At 40.3% G+C, this 18,084-nt stretch overlaps 1 long non-coding RNA gene across 1 annotated transcript in view; it reads right to left on the bottom strand.

Annotated features, from left to right (window-relative positions):
- Positions 1-3,099: 3,099 nt before the first annotated feature.
- The window catches only part of LOC116746762, a 143,958-nt gene continuing 128,973 nt past the window's right edge, over positions 3,100-18,084 (bottom strand). The window contains exon 4 of the long non-coding RNA XR_004347862.1: positions 3,100-3,349. This is a non-coding gene — a long non-coding RNA (uncharacterized LOC116746762). The remainder of the gene's footprint in view (positions 3,350-18,084) is intronic.

The following is an 18,084-nucleotide window of genomic DNA, read 5'->3' as shown; positions in this document are numbered from 1 at the left end:
TCTACCTCAATCCCCTCCTACAATGCCACGTGTGTTCAGGGCACAGAGTCTGGCTGCTCTGGGCTAGAACGTGGAGGCCAAGAAGCAGGCCTCCTGAAATAGGCACATGAAAACATGCTCAACATCGCTAATTATTAGAGAAATGCAAATCAAGACTACAATGAAGTACCACCTCACACTGGTCAGAATGGCCATAATTAAAAAGTCTACAGGGCTCACCCTGGTGGCGCAGTGGTTAAGAATCCACCTGCCAATGCAGGGGACACGGATTCGAGCCCTGGTCCGGGAAGATCCCACATGCCGCGGAGCAACTAAGCCCGTGCGCCACAACTACTGAGCCTGCGCTCTAGAGCCCTTGAGCCACAGCTACTGAGCCCACGTGTCACAACTACTGAAGCCTGCACACCACAACTACTGAAGCCCGCTTGCCCAGAGCCTGTGCTCCACAACAAGAGAAGCCACCACAATGAGAAGCCCGCGCACCACAACGGAGAGTAGCCCCCACTCGCTGCAACTAGAGAAAGTCCGTGTGCAGCAATGCAGACCCAATGCAGCCAAAAATAAAATAAATAAATAAATAGATTAATTTTTTTAAAAAGTCTACAAATAACAAATGCTGGAGAGGGTGTGGAGACAAGCTTACCCTCCTATACTGTTGGTAGAAATGTAAAGTGGTGCAGCCACTATGGAAAACATAATGGAGGTTCCTCAAAAAACTAAGAATAGAGTTACCATATGATCCAGCATTCCCACTCCTGGATACATATCAGGACAAAACTATACGTTGAAAAGATACATGCACCCCTATGTTCATAGCAGCAGTGTTTACAATAGCCAAGACACGGAAACAATCTAAATGTCCACGGACAGATGAATGCATAAAGAAGATGTGGTACATATGTACAATGGAATACTACTCAGCCATAAAAAAGAATGAAATTTTGCCATTTGCAGCTACATAGATGGACCTAGAGATTATCATAGTAAGTGAAGTTAAGTCAGAAAGAAAAAGGCGAATACCACATGATACCACTTATATATGGAGTCTAAAATATGAAATGAATGAACTTATCTACGAAACAGAAACAGACTCACAGACAGAGAACAGACTTGTGGTTGCCAAGGAGGGGTGCAGGGGAGGGTTAGATTGAGAGTTTGGAACTAGCAGATGCAAACTATTATATATAGAATGGATAAACAACAAGGTCTTATTGTATAGCACAGGAAACTATATTCAATATCCCATAATAAACCACAATGAAAAAGAATTGAAAAAAAAAAGAAGCAGGCCTCCTGGTGGCTAGGCAAGCCGACCTTTATCCCACTCTTCTTACCCCTGCCACAGTGCAAGTTATTCTTGTCCACCCTGCTGACTCCAAATGACCTGCAGCAGGCAATAAATAGCCGGTCCGAGATCAAAGATGGGAAAGAATGACAAATAGGATTTCAGTTGCTTTCACTTTTGTGAAATTCAAATCTGTAATGAGGCTGTGTAACAGATCTAGATCTAGATATGCTGGCTTTTCGAAAATTCACTTTACACCACTTAAACACTTCGCTTTTACAAAAGGCCTACGTTAGTACCTGTTTTCCGTAACCAAAATAAGTCTGAAGAGGATATTCTTTTTTACGAAAAAAGGCAAAAAGCGAAAATTAGCGTTCAGCATGTGTTTTGCAGCAGCCTTTATAGAGGCAGCATGTACCCCGTGCACCTGGAGTGGTCCCACGAGGCCCCTTCCCTGGGACCCACACTCAGCATCTCAGCATCAAGCCACCATAAGCTTTGAACTGTGTCTGTGGGCATCTGTGCTTCATCTTGATGTATTCTGAGCATCTGTTAATAAGATGTGTCCTAAGGTAATTGCTTCTTCCCTTTACGCCGTTTCGGCTTAGGAAAGGTTTCGTAGGAACGCTCCACTTTCGGACAGCGGGGGAAACCCGTACAAGCACGCAGGAGAGTGGCCTCACCTCTCACTGTCCCACCCAGTCCTCACAGAGGTGCCCCAACAGGAGTCTCGGGTGGGAAAAGGAAACCACCAGTCACAAGCTTGATGGGAAGTTCATGAACTTGCCTTGTAAATGATCAGGCTGGCTCTCCAGGCTCTAGCTACTTGCAGATAAGGCAGGTCTGCATTCTGCTCATCAGGCCTAAGAAGGCTTGGGCCCGGCCAGCCACAGCCCCCCATCCTTGAGCTCCTTGCAGGAAAGAGCCACATCTTGTATCGCTATATTCCCAGGGCCCAGCACTCTACCAGGCGCAGAGGAGGCACCAGAAAATGGTCGTTGACCACGAGTCAACTGACTGATTTGTTTTCAGCTCCACACCCTAGGGTGGATGAACAGCTCCCAGAGAAGGTGAACAAAACCCAGAGGGGTTGGTTAGACAGTCATGGGGGATGGTTCTCCTCTGCTGCACCATTGCTAGGTCTCAAGGATGCAGGAATGGGAGCCTGAGCTTTCCCACAACTCCAGCGGGCCTCCAGAGGAGGGTGGAGGGAGCTCGTGTCTGAGCTGGAGTTACTCCCTGGGCATCAGATTTGGGGCAGAGACCAAATGCTATGATGAGGTTAATGCATATGATGATTAACTTAACTGAATCAAATTAAACCAGTAACTGTCTATTGAGCAACTAGTATGTAGACACTGTAGAGAGAAAGAAATAAAGGGTGGTGTGGTAGAAAGAGGAATTAATGCAAACTCTGCCACTAGCTGGTTACAGACCTTGGGGAAAAGTCTATCTTTTGGCCCTTAGCTTCTTCAAAGTCATCTACTATGATTTAAAAACTCAATCTCAGGGCTTCCCTGGTGGCACAGTGGTTGACGGCCTGCCTGCCGATGCAGGGGACACGGGTTCGTGCCCCGGTCCGGGAAGATTCCCACGTGCTGCGGAGCGGCTGGGCCTGTGAGCCACGGCCGCTGAGCCTGCACATCCGGAGCCTGTGCTCCGCAACGGGAGAGGCCGCAACGGGAGAGGCCACAACAGTGAGAGGCCTGCGTACCGCAAAAAAACCCCCCCAAAAATCCAAAAACTCAATCTCAGCCCTAAATGGATGAACAATAATTGACAGTAAAAACAAACAAACAAAAACTCACTTGCTCCTTTGTTCGAGATGATGATCACAAGGACGCCGTCAGTGTCTACGAGCTCGGAGAAGCCCCTCATATCCACGGGAGGGGAACAGCCAATGAAAGGAGGCCTTGCCTGGCAGCTGTTCCAAGGCTCTGGCTCCTAAGAATCGTGTCGCCCTCTGTGCTGCATCACAAGAGCTTGGCTGAACAGCGGTCAGGCTGGGAAGTCGGTGCCCAGGGGCTTGAGGGGGCAGCTCTATTCTCCGGGATGCAGTAGGCTCTGGGGATAGAAGAAACAAGGAGGTTACAACCTGTTCCTGACCAACAGGCAAGACAAAATTGTTTTCTTTCTTCCTCTCTTGCTAACCTGACAGTGGGATCCATCTGTAGCCTGTGAGTCAGAGAATCAGGCTCATTATTTCTGCTCCATAAAAACATCTTCTGAACCCTGGTTATTTTCATTGTGCTTTTGTACAGTCGAACATAAAATGTCTAAAGGGAACTAAACCCATGCTAATTCTACATGCTAAGTGGACATACTTCACGTACAAAAAGGAGCATATTTCTGAGCTCCGTGGTGTAATGAGCAGTTCAACATCAAGGTGGAGTGTCAGCGATTAAAAGAAAGAAAAACTAAATAACATGTAAACTTAATTAGCATCATTAGCAAACTTGCCATATCCTAGGCAGCACTGATATTAGACCACAAACAAAAATAAATGAATCACAACCTAACAACCAACCAACCAACCCACAAAACAAAAAACCAAGAAAGGATCAAAACATAATTTTAATCCATTTTGTAGATTAAATTGATAGCTTGATAACAGAGTTACAAAATGACGCCATTGAAAAATAAGATCTCTGCCAATAAAAACATATTTCTAATGCTCTGGTTAGGTTTGCAATGGCTACAAATGCAAATAAGTTTAGAGAAAGTAAAGTCAGAGTTGTCAAATGCAAGTCAATATACTTTTCTTATTCTCCTTAAAATTACTACCTGCAGCCTCTCAGTGTTATGAATGCTGAATTCTTGCTCTAGTTGATGATATCCTGGACAGGCCTCCCTCAGAGGGAGCTCCTTCACTCACTCCTTACATTTTAAGGAAGAACTTGGGGACCAGAGTCCAACGCCTGGATCCTGCATTTAGCTCTTCCACTAACTGTGATTCTGTACTAATTACATCACATTTCTACGCTCAAATTCCTTCATTTGTAAAATTATCTGTAAAATTACAAAATGATGTTGGAGTGTCTCTAGGTAACTTTTACACTCTGAAGTTACTCAATTTTGTGTCAAACAGACGTAACGCCAAAATCCTAATAAATTAGACACTAGAGAGACTCCATGAACTCTCTCTGGCCACATGACAACTACTGAACACACATGAGACTCTAATACCAATACTCAATGATAAAAATTATTTTGTTAAGATGTAGAAACACAACTTAATTATCTACAAAGTGATAATAATAACCCTGGCTATAAAGCCTGTGGTACTTTTCATTAACATTAAAAACTATGATACGGTACTTGTGTAGCAAAAACCTACACTACTGACTGTGTCTCTCCTTTACTTTCACACAACCATCACACTCAGAACGCTACGGACACTACCGCGTGGGAGTTTCAAGCCATTCTATGCAACACTAGCTGGGGGTCCTACAATTTAATAACTCAAATCTGACACCATTTACTGGGAGATGGCATCAGATTCCACAGGTTAAGGGCTCCATCCCGCAAGATTGCCCTCATCCCACTTCAGACGCCGATAGCAAAGCCAGTTTGTCACTTGTGCTTCTGAGCAATTGGCTATACATCAGACGTTCCCATGATCCCTTCTCAGGTTTCATTAATTTGCTAGAGCAGCTTACAGACTCAGGAAAACAGTTTATTTATTGTTTACCAGTTTATTTTAAAAGGATATGATAAACGACACAGATGAACACCCAGGTGGAAGAGATGTGTAGGACAGGTGTGTGGGAAGGGGCGGAGCTTTCATGCCCTGTGCAGGTGTGCCACTCTCCCAGCACCTCCACGTGGCCACCACCTAGAAGCTCTTCAAACCCCAAACTATTGGAATTTTCATGGAGGGCTTTATCACACAGGGATGATCAATCATTAACTCCACTTGTATCCCCTCTTCCCTCGCTGCAGAAGGGGATGGTGCTGAAAATTCTAAGTTTCTAATCATGGCTTGGTCTTTCTGGTGACCAGCCCCCATTCAGGAACCCACCAAGAGTCATGTTATTAGAACAAAGGACACTGTTTTCATCCAGGAAATTGCAAGGGGTTTAGGAGCTCTGTGTCAGGATGGGGGCTCAAAGACCAAATATTAGAACAGAAGATGTTCTCAGTGCTCTTATCACTAGGAAATTGCAAGAGTTTTAGGAGCTCTGTTGCAGGAACTCGGGCAGAGACCCAAATATATATTTTTTCTGTTATCTCACAGTAGTATTAAAGAAATATCAGCAAGCTTTGTCTCTAACAAGGTAATAATGACCCACACGACAGCTGTCAACTCACTCTAAATTAATTTTCCATGACCCCTAGGTTAATGATTAATTTGCCTGTCCCTGATATGCATAATATTCTGCTCATTATAAGGAAAAAATCCATCAAACTGATTTATGAGTACATTATAAAAATAAATTGATATCTGTGAGCTGGTGACGTACTGATGAATAGGAGGTTCATCGATAGCATGGGTTTTTCTTTATGAATTTTAGAATTGTATTTATTTTTTTATACAGCAGGTTGTTATTCGTTATCCATTTTATACACATCAGTGTATACATGTCAATCCCAATCTCCCAATTCATCACACCACCACCACTTTACCCCCTTGGTGTCCATACGTTTGTTCTCTACATCTGTGGCTCTATTTCTGCCCTGCAAACCGGTTCATCGGTACCATTTTTCTAGGTTCCACATATATGCGTTAATATACGATATTTGTTTTTCTCTTTCTGACTTACTTCACTCTGTATGACAGTCTCTAGATCCATCCATGTCTCTACAAATGACCCAATTTCGTTCCTTTTTATGGCTGAGTAATATTCCATTGTATATGTGTACCACATCTTCTTTATCCAGTTGTCTGTCAGTGGGCATTTAGGTTGCTTCCGTGACCTGGCTATTGTAAATAGTGCTGCAATGAACATTGGGGTGCGTGTGTCTTTTTGAATTATGGTTTTCTCTGGGTAGATGCCCAGTGGTGGGATTGCTGGGTCATATGGTAATTCTATTTTTAGTTTTTTGGATGCTAGACTTTTTATTTTTTATTTTATTTTATTTTTTGTTACATCTTTATTGGAGTATAATTGCTTTACAATGGTGTGTTGGTTTCTGCTTTATAACAAAGTGAATCAGTTATACATACACATATGTTCCCATATCTCTTCCCTCTTGCATCTCCCTCCCTCCCACCCTCCCTATCCCACCCCTCCAGGCAGTCACAATGTACCGAGCTGATCTCCCTGTGCTATGCAGCTGCTTCCCACTAGCTATCTATTTTACATTTGGTAGTGTATATATGTCCATGCCTCTCTCTCGCTTTGTCACAGCTTCCCCTTCCCCTTCCCCATATCCTCAGGTTCATTCTCTAGTAGGTCTGTGTCTTTATTCCTGTCTTACCCCTAGGTTCTTCATGACATTTTGTTTTCTTAAATTCCATACATATGCGTTAGCATACGGTATTTGTCTTTCTCTTTCTGACTAACTTCACTCTGTATGACAGACTCTAGGTCTATCCACCTCATTACAAATAGCTCAATTTTGTTTCTTTTTATGGCTGAGTAATATTCCATTGTATATATGTGTCACATCTTCTTTACCCATTCATCTGATGATGGACACTTAGGTTGCTTCCATCTCCTGGCTATTGTAAATAGAACTGCAATGAACATTTTGGTACATGACTCTTCTTGAATTATGGTTTTCTCAGGGTATATGCCCAGTAGTGGGATTGCTGGGTATTATGGTAGTTCTATTTGTAGTTTTTAAAGGAACCTCCATACTGTTCTGCACAGTGGCTGTATCAATTTACATTCCCACCAACAATGCAAAAGGGTTCCCTTTTCTCCACACCCTCTCCAGCATTTATTGTTTCTAGATTTTTTGATCATGGCTGTTCTGACTAGTGTGAGATGATATCTCATTGTAGTTTTGATTTGCATTTCTCTAATGATTAATGATGTTGAGCATTCTTTCATGTGTTTGTTGGCAGTCTGTATATCTTCTTTGGAGAAATGTCTATTTAGGTCTTCTGCCCATTTTTGGAATGGGTTGTTTGTTTTTTTGATATTGAGCTGCATGAGCTGCTTATAAATTTTGGCGATTAATCCTTTGTCAGTTACTTCATTTGCAAATATTTTCTCCCATTCTGAAGGTTGTCTTTTCGTCTTGTTTAGGGTTTCCTTTGCTGTGCAAAAGCTTTGAAGTTTCATTAGGTCCCATTTGTTTATTTTTGTTTTTATTTCCATTTCTCTAGGAGGTGCGTCAAAAAGGATCTTGCTGTGATTTACGTCATAGAGTGTTCTGCCTATGTTTTCCTCTAAGAGTTTGATAGTTTCTGGCCTTACATTTAGGACTTTAATCCATTTTGAGCTTATTTTTGCGTATGGTGTTAGGGAGTGTTCTAATCTCATACTTTTACATGTACCTGTCCAGTTTTCCCAGCACGACTTACTGAAGAGGCTTTCCTTTCTCCACTGTACATTCCTGCCTCCTTTACCAAAGATAAGGTGACCGTATGTGCGTGGGTTTATCTCTGGGCTTTCTATCTTGTTCCATTGATCTATATTTCTGTTTTTGTGCCAGTACTATACTGTCTTGATTACTGTAGCTTTGTAGTATAGTCTGAAGTCAGGGAGCCTGATTCCTCCAGCTCCGTTTTTCGTTCTCAAGATTGATTTGGCTATTCGGGGTCTTTTGTGTTTCCATACAAATTGTGAATTTTTTTGTTCTAGTTCTGTGAAAAATGCCAGTGGTAGTTTGATAGGGATTGCATTGAATCTGTAGATTGCTTTGGGTAGTAGAGTCATTTTCACAATGTTGATTCTTCCAACCCAAGAACATGGTATATCTCTCCATCCATTTGTATCATCTTTAATTTCTTTCATCAGTGTCTTACAATTTTATGCATACAGGTCTTTTGTCTCCCTAGGTAGGTTTATTCCCAGATATTTTATTCTTTTTGTTGCAGTGGTAAATGGGAGTGTTTTCTTAATTTCACTTTCAGATTTTTCATCATTAGTGTATAGGAACACCAGAGATTTCTGTGCATTAATTTTGTATCCTGCTACTTTACCAAATTCATTGATTAGCTCTAGTAATTTTCTGGTAGCATCTTTAGGATTTTCTATGTATAGTATCATGTCATCTGCAAACAGTGACAGCTTTACTTCTTCTTTTCCGGTTTGGATTCCTTTTCTTTTCTTTTCTTCTCTGATTGCTGTGGCTAAAACTTCCAAAACTATGTTGAATAAGAGTGGTGAGAGTGGGCAACCTTGCCTTGTTCCTGATCTTAGTGGAAATGCTTTCAGTTTTTCACCATTGAGGACGATGTTGGCTGTGGGTTTCTCATATATGGCCTTTATCATGCTGAGGAAAGTTCCCTCTATGCCTACATTCTGGAGGGTTTTTATCATAAATGGGTGTTGAATTTTGTCAAAAGCTTTCTCTGCATCTATTGAGATGATCATATGGTTTTTCTCCTTCAATTTGTTAATATGGTGTATCACGTTGATTGACTTGCATATATTGAAGAATCCTTGCATTCCTGGAAAAAACCCCACTTGATCATGGTGTATGATCCTTTTAATGTGCTGTTGGATTCTGTTTGCTAGTATTTTGTTGAGGATTTTTGCATCTATGTTCATCAGTGATATTGGCCTGTAGTTTTCTTTCTTTGTGACATCTTTGTCTGGTTTTGGTATCAGGGTGATGGTGGCCTTATAGAATGAATTTGGGAGTGTTCCTCCTTCTGCTACATTTTGGAAGAGTTTGAGAAGGACAGGTGTTAGCTCTTCTCTAAATGTTTGATAGAATTCGCCCGTGAATCCATCTGGTCCTGGGCTTTTGTTTGTTGGAAGATTTTTAATCACCGTTTCAATTTCAGTGCCTGTGATTGGTCTGTTCATATTTTCTATTTCTTCCTGGCTCAGGCTCAGAAGGTTGTGAATTTCTAAGAATTTGTGCATTTCTTCCAGGTTGTCCATTTTATTGGCATAGAGTTGCCTTGTAGTAATCTCTCATGATCTTTTGTATTTCTGCAGTGTTCGTTGTTACTTCTCCTTTTTCACTTCTAATTCTACTGATTTGAATCTTCTCCCTTTTTTTCTTGATGAGTGTGGCTAATGGTTTATCAGTTTTGTTTATCTTCTCAAAGAACCAGCTTTTAGCTTTATTGATCTTTGCTATCGTTTCCTTCATTTCTTTTTCATTTATTTCTAATCTGATCTTTATGATTTCTTTCCTTCTGCTAACTTTGGGGGTTTTTTGTTCTTCTTTCTCTAATTGCTTTAGGTGTAAGGTTAGGTTGTTTATTTGAGATGTTTCTTGTTTCTTAAGGTAGGATTGTATTGCTATAAACTTTCCTCTTAGAACTGCTTTTGCTGCATCCCATAGGTTTTGGGTCGTCGTGTTTTCCTTGTCATTTGTTTCTAGGTATTTTTTGATTTCCTCTTTAATTTCTTCAGTGATCTCTTGGTTCTTAAGTAGTGTATTGTTTAACCTCCATGTGCCTGTATTTTTTACAGATTTTTTCCTGTAATTGATATCTAGTCTCATAGCGTTGTGGTTAGAAAAGATACTTGATATGATTTCAATTTCCTTAAATTTACCAAGGCTTGATTTGTGACCCAAGATATGATCTATCCTAGAGAATGTTCCATGAGCACTTGAGAAGAATGTGTATTCTGTTGTTTTTGGATGGAATGTCCTATAAATATCAATTAAGTCCATCTTATTTAACGTATCATTTAAAGCTTGTGTTTCCTTGTTTATTTTCATTTTGGATGATCTGTCCATTGGTGAAAGTCCATAGTAGGGGTGTTAAAGTCCCCTACTATGAATGTGTTACTGTCGATTTCCCCTTTTATGGCTGTTAGTATTTGCTTATGTATTGAGGTGCTCCTATGTTGGGTGCATAATTATTTACGATTGTTATATCTTCTTCTTGGATCAATCCCTTGATCATTATGTAGTGTCCTTCTTTGTCTCTTGTAATAGTCTTTATTTTAAAGTCCATTTTGTCTGATATGAGAGTTGCTACTCCAGTTTTCTTTTGGTTTCCATTTGCATGGAATATCTTTTTCCATCCCCTCACTTTCAGTCTGTATGTGTCCCTAGGCCTGAAGTGGGTCTCTTGTAGACAGCATATATATGGGTCTTGCTTTTGTATCCATTCAGCCAGTCTGTGTCTTTGTTGGGAGCATTTAATCCATTTACATTTAAGGTAATTATCGATATGTATGTTCCTATTCCCATTTTCTTAATTGTTTTGGGTTTGTTATTGTAGGTCTTTTCCTTCTCTTGTGTTTCTTGCCTAGAGAAGTTCCTTTAGCATTTGTTGTAAAGCTGGTTTGGTGGTGCTGAAATCTCTCAGCTTTTGCTTGTCTATAAAGGTTTTAATTTCTCCATCAAATCTGAATGAGATCCTTGCTGGGTAGAGTAATCTTGGTTGTAGGTTTTTCTCCTTCATCACTTTAAATATGTCCTGCCACTCCATTCTGGCCTGCAGAATTTCTGCTGAAAGATCAGCTGTTAACCTTATGGGGATTCCCTTGTGTGTTATTTTTCCCTTGCTGCTTTTAATAATTTTTCTTTGTATTTAATTTTTGATAGTTTGATTAATATGTGTCTTGGCGTGTTTCTCCTTGGATTTATCCTGTATGGGACTATCTGTGCTTCCGGGACTTGATTAACTATTTCCTTTTCCATATTAGGGAAGTTTTCAACTATAATCTCTTCAAATATTGTCTCAGTCCCTTTCTTTTTCTCTTCTTCTTCTGGGACCCCTATAGTTCGAATGTTGGTGCATTTAATGTTGTCCCAGAGATCTCTGAGACTGTCCTCAGTTCTTTTCATTCTTTTTTCTTTATTCTGCCCTGCAGTAGTTATTTCCACTATTTTATCTTCCAGGTCACTTATCCATTCTTCTGCCTCAGTTATTCTGCTATTGATCCCTTCTAGAGTATTTTTAATTTCATTTATTGTGTTGTTCATCGTTGCTTGTTTCCTCTTTAGTTCTTCTAGGTCCTTGTTAAATGTTTCTTGCATTTTCTCTATTTTATTTCCAAGATTTTGGATCATCTTTACTATCATTATTCTGAATTCTTTTTCAGGTAGACTGCCTATTTCCTCTTCATTTGTTAGGTTTGGTGGGTTTTTATCTTGCTCCTTCATTTGCTGTGTGGTTTTCTGTCTTCTCATTTTACTTATCTTACTTTGTTTGGGGTCTCCTTTTTGCAGGCTGCATGTTCGTAGTTCCTGTTGTTTTTGGTGTCTGTCCCCAGTGGGTAAAGTTGGTTCAGTGGGTTGTGTAGGCTTCCTGGTGGAGGGGACTAGTGCCTGTGTTCTGGTGGATGAGGCTGGATCTTGTCTTTCTGGTGGGCAGGTCCACGTCTGGTGGTGTATTTTGGGGTGTCTGTGGCCTTATTATGATTTTAGGCAGCCTCTTTGCTAATGGGTGGGATTGTGTTCCTGTCTTGCTAGTTGTTTGGCATAGGGTGTCCAGCACTGTATCTTGCTGGTCGTTGAGTGAAGCTGGGTGTTGGTGTTGAGATGTAGATCTCTGGGAGATTTTAGCTGTTTGATATTACGTGGAGCTGGGAGTTCTCTTGTGGACTAATGTCCTGAAGTTGCCTCTCCCACCTCAGAAGCACAGCACTGACACCTGGCTGTATTCTCATTTCTTAAACATCCATCATTGGTTCTTTCTAAACTCAAGGTTAGCAGATACTAATGTTTTCATATACATGAGCTAATGCAAATACATTAATTTCACAGACATCACTTGGATAATTTGACCTTTGGGTTGATTTTACTGTGCCTTCAATTTCTTGCATTCTACTGCGGGTAGAAAGTGTTTATAACAAAATGTTCCTTACCACTTGAAAAACCGTTTCTGCTATCCTGGTAAGATATTTTTTAAATAAGTGTTCTCATGCTAGCACAGAATGATGCTATAAATAAGGATTCTGTTGTTGATACTGTTGTTTTTGTTTTATTTCTTTTTCCTTTGCTACTTTTTTCCTCTAGCCACTGGTTCTCATGAGATTTGATTTTAGGACAAAAGGCCATTAAACTAGGTAATAATATTCTAGCATTGGTTTCACAAGAGGATTGATTATTTATTTGCAGATATTCTCCAGAAGTCAGGCTTTCTGTCATTTCCATGCATATTGTTATTTTGCTAATGACAAAATAGTATAACTTAATTTCTTCAGTAAAACAGCATTATTAAGAAATGCAGGGAAGCTGTGTTTGGGATGGCATGTGGACATGTTCAGCTCCTGTGGGAGAGTTCTGTCTGTTGCAATTTTCCATAAGAAAGAGCAGATTGCCTATAGTTTCTATCTGCCTGTAAACATTCCTTGGTGCTAGTCATCCTGTAGATAATTAGGAAATTTTCATCTTAAATGTATTTTATCCAGTAGAGCTTCCTTCCTGGTTGTGACTGGCATTGACTCCTTTTCCAAAGGCTGTGTGTTTACCAGGCTCATACTGATACTAGGGTGGTTCCAGAACTAGAAGATGTCCATTTCCCTCAGTTCTGAATTTTGAAGGGCTCTAAACCAGGGTTGAGAGAAGAACCATGGTGTCTGCATATGTAGTGCAGTTTGCAACAGTTTACCAATCAGGTTGCTAATTGCCTTGCTGAGACACTTCCTATTGTCTTCTTTAGTAATCTTTATGTTCTAGGTTGCGTTGACCATATATTGTCTATGATGTTCATTTTAATCTGATATAACTAGCACGAAATGGCTATGTTTGGGGAGGGGAGGTTTTCTATTTTCTCTGAGCATAGAAATGTCCTGGGTGGGGAAAGGAGCTTTGGATTAAGACCCAGAAGAACCTGAAATGGTGGGTTGACTTGGTCAACATGACCCTTGAGGTTGAGTGCCTGAATTTTGTTTCAGATGATGTTTCCATTGATTCACAAAATCTAACAGGTATCAACTCTTTCTCTTTGCCCTCCAGGAGTGGATTAGGCTGGAGACTCTGATTGAAGGGCCTGTCTCAATGCCTTCTTCATCACCAAGAGCATCCAGTTGCACATTTTTTTACTTACTGCCCAGAAGCCAGACATGATAACATCTAGTCCCTGTCAGAGGAAGCTTCAGAAGGACTTTAAAATGCAACTAAATGCTCTTCTACATAACTCTAAATAAGGTATTATGTTGTGAGCTCATTTGAATTATGATTCCCAATGCCATTCAAAGACAGTACTATTAATTAAGCACCAGGTATATGAAATATCTCATAAGCTAAACTATTGAAATATCTGGCATTAACCATTGCCTTAAGATGTTAACCTTGGATAGATGATCCTCACACTGCCTAGAACTGGGATTTTATCCAAAACATCTATCTCTCATAAATCATGATATAAAACAAATACATAGTATTTGTATTTTAAATGTTTTGCATTTTAGTATTTAAAGTATGCATATGTTGTATGCTATTTTGAAGATTAAAATTCTCCAAAGTTAAATGACTTATCATGATTGTTGTAATATATCACTAGACTTTTCAAATTACATTAATATATAGCCCTATTTTAGGAACATAGTCTAAGAATGGCTATTCTTAGTGAGCCATTACAGAAAGTTGTTATGATTTCTGAAAAAAATTAAACGAATTCCAATGCTATAAAACAGCTCAGAGTCAGTTTGTTGTCCACTTAACTAAGATGGATCAAGAGGACTCTGGTTTCCTACACCCCCAAAAAGCAGTACCTCCAAAATTATTCACATACTGGCACACATAGAGAATGATGGAGAAAGTGGAGGAGTCTGCTTACAGCCTGAGATGAATGACCCCAGGGACTCTGACCATCTAAAGTCTCCCCCAGCAGCCCCAAGGGCTGAGGGGGTCAATAATTTGGCATATCTGTGACCTACGCTATGTATACCACACCAGATGAGAAACCCTGCCATGTACCTAGAATTCAGGATGGAATTACAATGCTAAAATTACACAAGTGCACACGAAGAGATACAAAACATTATTAGTCATTAAGGAAATGTAAATCAAAATCACAATGAGGTACCACTTCACACCCACTAGGGTGGCTAGAATGAAATACATTTTGAAAACAAAACAAAATACAACAAATGTTAAATGAGAAGATGTGGAGAAATTGGAACCTTCATACATTGCTGATGAGAATGTAAAATGGTTCAGCCACTGTGGAAGACAGTTTGACAGTTCCTCAAAAAGTTATATGACCCTGCAATTCCACTCCTAGATATATACCCGAAAGAACTGAAACCAGGTACTCAAACAAGAACATGTACACACGTGTTCATAGCAGCACTATTCACGATAGCCAAAAGGTGGAAACAACCCAAATGCCCATCATCAGGTAAATGAACAAATCGTGCTATATATATTAAGTGGATATTATTCAGCTATTGAAAGAAATGAAGTACTGATGTATGCTACACTATCGATGGACTTCCAAAACATTATGCTGAGTTAAAGAAGCCAGACACAAAGTGTCACATATGTATGATTCCATTTATAAGAACTATCCAGAATGGATAAATCCATAGCCATAGAACCTAGATTAGTGGGTGCCAAGAGCTGACAGGAATGGGGAGTGGGGAGAAATGGCTTAATGGATCAAGTTTCACTTTGGAATGATGGAAATGTTTTGGAACTAGAGAGAGGTGGTGTTTGCACAACGCTGTGAATGTGCTAAATGCTAATGAATTGTTCACTTTAAAATAATTTGTTACATGAATTTCACCTCAGTCCGTTATTTTTTTAATTACACAAGTGAAGTAGAAGTGGACATTTTTAAGTTCTCCAATATATTTCATCAATATAAATGCTAGGGATTTCCCTGGTGGTCCAGCAGTAAAGAACCTTCCCTCCAATGCAGGGGACGCGGGTTCGATCCCTGGTCAGGGAACTAAGATCTCACATGCTGCAGGGCAACTAAGCCCGCACGCCACAACTACAAGAGCCCATGAGCCCAGGAGCCCACGCCACAACTAGAGAGAAGCCCGCAACGAAGAGCCCGCATGCCTCAACGGAGACCTTGCTTGCTGCGACTAAGACCCAATGCAGCCAAAAACAAACGAACAAATAAATAAATCTTTAAAAAAGTATATAGATGCTAAGGCCAATGACTCAGGTGCAAATTTTACTTAAAATTATCCATATGGCCCAGAATGTTTTTTCCCATTAGCTAGAAGAATTATGCCAAGAAAAGAATGCTTTATTCCATTTCAATTGAGCACTCTAACACCAGCTACTTTAAAAAGAAAAAGAGGTCAGTTTATTGGGTTAAGTGGACAAAGGAGGAAAAGAAGGAAGGTGGGAGAATAGAAGAATCAAGCATTCTCTTCATATTTTCCTACTTTTTCCCTAAAGCAGGATATATTCATGGTCTCTGCATTTGCTGCTCATGGGGGTAGATGTGCTAGAAATGAATGGGACATTAGAAATCTCTCCTGGAACACAGCTGGACTGCAGCCAGGCTCCACTTTAAATTGCTTGCTCCATAGAGAAAAGAATAGTGGTTGTGTCATTTGAACTCCTCTGAAGCAAATGATACACAACAGTGATGGTTAATTTTGTGTGTCAACTTGGCAAGAATATGGTGCTCAGTTGTTCGGTCAAACACTAATCTAGATATTACTGTAAAGGTAGTTTTATTTGATGTGATTAACATTTACAATCAGTTGACTTTAAAGCAGATTACCCTCCGTAATGTGCCCCATCCAATCTGTTGAAGGCCTTAAAAGCTAAGACTGAGGTTTCCTGGAGAAGAAATTCTGCCTGAGTTTCCAGCCTTCGGACCCCAAACTGCAAATCCACTTTTACCTGAATTTCCAGCCTACTGGCTTGTGGTATAAATTTAAGACTTGTCAGCTTCCCAACTGCATGAGCCAATTCCTTAAACCTCCAGATAGATAGATAGATAGATAGATAGATAGATAGATAGACAGACAGATGAGGGAGAGAGGGGGTGAGAGAGAGATCCTATTGGTTTTGCTTCTCTGGAGAACACTGACTCATACTACCACCTCAGCATCACCCCCCTTACACAGATCTTGGGCACAGGTCCTGGCTATTAAAATAAGCCCACTGCCACCTTGCCAATCTCCCTGCTAAGGCCACTACATCAGAAGTAAGTGCGTAGCTCTCACAGGTATATTTACCTTAGACTCACTCACAGAGACCAGGGCTTAATGATTTTTGTTCCCTGATTCATCCTGCTTAGCAAGACAAGGCTTAACGGTACCAAAAGCGCAAAACACTGGTGTCATCAGGTCTCAGTGACAGCACAAAATGATGGTATGTTTTAAACCAAGTATGTTCAATAGCTAAATGTATTCAATGTTATTTCCTCCAAGAAAATACATTACGGCAACATTCAGAAGCGAGAGGCTGACAGCTGTTCTCTTTTCATTATTTTCCAAGATGAGATAATAACAAACAGAATTTTTCAAAATTCCTATACACAGCCTGAATCAAATGAATTTGGAAAAGGCCAGACTTTTATTTCATCTCATTCCAGGGAGACAGAAGATGTATAATGCAGACTTGCAGGAAAAAGAGCAAAATCAGCTCTTATGTGTGATATGCTGTAACTCAACCAGCTTCTTCAGGGGGAACAAATCTTCATAAGAGACCAGGAGAAAACCACAGTTCTTAGTGTTCTTATAAAATTGAATAGAGAAGTTCTTTGTTTGAGATGTTCAGTGTTATTAATAGTCAAGAGAAAAATAAATTAGAAAAATAATGAAACCATTATCACCTATCAGATTTATAAAAATGAAAACATTTAGAACAGCCAGAGCTGATCAGAATGTGTAAACTTCCATACTGCGGATATTGGTTTCAGCGGCTAAAACATTTTGGGAAAAAAATCTGATGCTATGGATTATATCTATTCACGTTTACAATGCATTCATTGGTCCAACAATCTCATGGGGAAATAAAAGCATTGGAACATGGGGATTTATGCACCAGGATGTGTATTAAAGCACACATGTAGTTATTTAAAAAACCCAACAACTGAAAATAACCTACACATCTATAAAGACACAGCGGTTGAATAAATTAGAAAATCATCCTATAAAAGAGAAAGCATCTACCAACAGTAACGAGTTATACCTACAAGTATTAATGTGGAGGGCTGTTCATGAAATATAGTCAAGTGAAAGCATAAGCAGCAGAGAGATGTACAGAGTGTGACTCCACGTTTATAAACATTCTTATGTTGGAGTCAGTATGTTTGTTTGCATATGTTTGCAAAGAGAGAAAAGCCTGGAAGAACACACACCAAAGTGCTAACTCTACTCCAGATGAGATGGAATTGCAGTACGGGGTGAGGGAGGGGATGGGTAAGTTTATTAATGTTTCATTTTTATGCTTCTGTTTGACTTTGTATTGTATATATTTTAAAATTTTCGGTACATTATGTTTTTTTGTTTTTGTTTTTGTTTTTTTTGCGGTACACGGGGCTCTCACTGTTGTGGCCTCTCCCGTTGCGGAGCACAGGCTCCGGACGCGCAGGCCCAGCGGCCATGGCTCACAGGCCCAGACACTCCGTGGCACGTGGGATCCTCCCGGACCAGGGCACGAACCCGTCCCTCAACCACTGCGCCACCAGGGAAGCCCTGTACATTATGTTTTGACACCTTATAAAACCTTTCTGGCTGCGTAGAGACTGCCCCTCCCTGGTGTGGCCAGTCCTTTGAGACAGCAAAGGGCTCAGCCCAGCTTGCCTGTGACATGCAAACTCACCCGGCCAGGGCCACACTTTCTCT

This window comes from Phocoena sinus, chromosome 21 (genome assembly GCF_008692025.1).
Source record: "Phocoena sinus isolate mPhoSin1 chromosome 21, mPhoSin1.pri, whole genome shotgun sequence".
NCBI classification, from domain to species: domain Eukaryota; kingdom Metazoa; phylum Chordata; class Mammalia; order Artiodactyla; family Phocoenidae; genus Phocoena; species Phocoena sinus.
This window is presented reverse-complemented; position numbering and strand designations above follow the sequence as displayed.